We start from the raw sequence: 1774 nt of genomic DNA on the forward strand, positions 1-1774 counted from the left end.
AAAAAAAAAAAAAAAAAAAAAGGTTTAAAATTTAAAGGAGCTCCCTTTAAAAAAAAAAAAAATTCAGATCAAGCTTCTCACTGTAACAACCAGTTTGCAGAAAACAGGAGGATAAAGTTGCCAGTGAAACGACACCATGAGGCAGCAATCAGCCCAGTCCAGAATGCGAGCCCGTCTACAGGACAAATGACATATTTCCCTGTGATTCAGCAACAAGGAAAAAAGAAACAGGGTGGAGCAGGGGAGTGGGGAGGTGAGCTGTCATAAAATACACAAAACAGATTTGGGGCTCAGAGGCTTAGAAACAGACTTTCCACCTCCATGAATGTCCCACAGATGTTCCAAAGTCATGGGAATGAGCTGGGCGCGGTGGCTCACGCCTGTAATCCCAACACTTTGGGAGGCCGAGGCAGGAGGATCACCTGAGGTCAGGAGTTTGAGACCAGCCTAGCCAACATTTTTTTTGTTTTTGTTTTTGTTTTTGTTTTTAGTGAAATTCCATCTCTACTAAAAATACAAAATTAGCTAGGCATGGTCGTGCATGCCTGTAATCCCAGCTACTCAGGAGGCTAAGGGAGGAGAATCCTTGAACCTGGGAGGCAGAGGTTGCAGTGAGCCTAGATGGTGCCACTGCACTCCAGCCTGGGTGACAGAGCAAGACTCTGTCTCAAAAATAAAACAAAGTCCTGAGAATGCAGGACAAACCTTCATTGCATAACTTTTATTATCGCTGACCCCAGCCGCCTAAACGCTTTGGTGGCATCCTAGGACCTCCACTGTGACAACTAAAAGCAACCCCCACAGATTCCCAAAACTCCCCCAGGGGGACAGCACTCCAGAATTCAGGACTGCTGCTCTAAACCCTCTGTTTTCCATTTCAGCTTTCCATTACAGGTGCATGCCCCTATGCTCGGCCACCACGTCCAATTTCAAGCTACCAATATGAGATCATTGAACATGGAAGTGGAAAGAAATGCACAGTACTACATTGTTCTATAGTAAGCCTTCTTACTATGGTAAACACTTACCAGCCAGTTCTCTGGAGAAAAAAACACACTGCATGGTAGTATCTGCTAATTTGTGTGCCAACGTATATGCTCACTGCAACCTCCGCCTCCTGGGATCAAGTGATTCTCCTGCCTTGGCTTCCTGAGTAGCTGGGACTACAGGTGCCTGCCACCGCACTCAGCTAATTTTGTATTTTTTTGGTAGAGATGGGGTCTCACTATGTTACCCAGGCTGGCCTTGAACTCCTGAGCTCAGTGATCCTCCTACCTCAGCCTCCCAAAGTGCTGGGATTACAGGTGTGAACCATCTTGCCTGGTCTATTTACATTTATTATGTCTGTGTAATAGACTTACTATAGAACAATGTAATACTGTGCATTTCTTTCCAACTGCATCTTCAATGATCTCATATTGGTAGCTTGAAATTGACCGTGGTGGCCAGGCATGGGGGCATGCACCTGTAATCCCAGCTACTCAGGAGGCTGAGGCAGGAGCATAGCTTGAAGCCAGAAGTTAAGTACCAGCCTTGGCAACATAGCAAGACCTTGTCTCTCTACAAAAAATAAAGAAAATTAGCCAGACGTGGTGGCACATGCCTGTAGTCCCAGCTACTTGGGAGGCTGAGGCAAGAGGAGCCCAGGAGGTCCGGAGTCAGCTATGATCCTCACACTGCACTCCAGCCTGAGTGACAGAGAAAGACCCTGCCTCTGAAAAATTAAAAAATAAATCTGGGCCGGGCGCGGTGGCTCACGCCTGTAATCCCAGCA

The sequence above is a fragment of the Mandrillus leucophaeus genome, unplaced genomic scaffold (genome assembly GCF_000951045.1).
Source record: "Mandrillus leucophaeus isolate KB7577 unplaced genomic scaffold, Mleu.le_1.0 Scaffold200, whole genome shotgun sequence".
NCBI lineage: Eukaryota > Metazoa > Chordata > Mammalia > Primates > Cercopithecidae > Mandrillus > Mandrillus leucophaeus.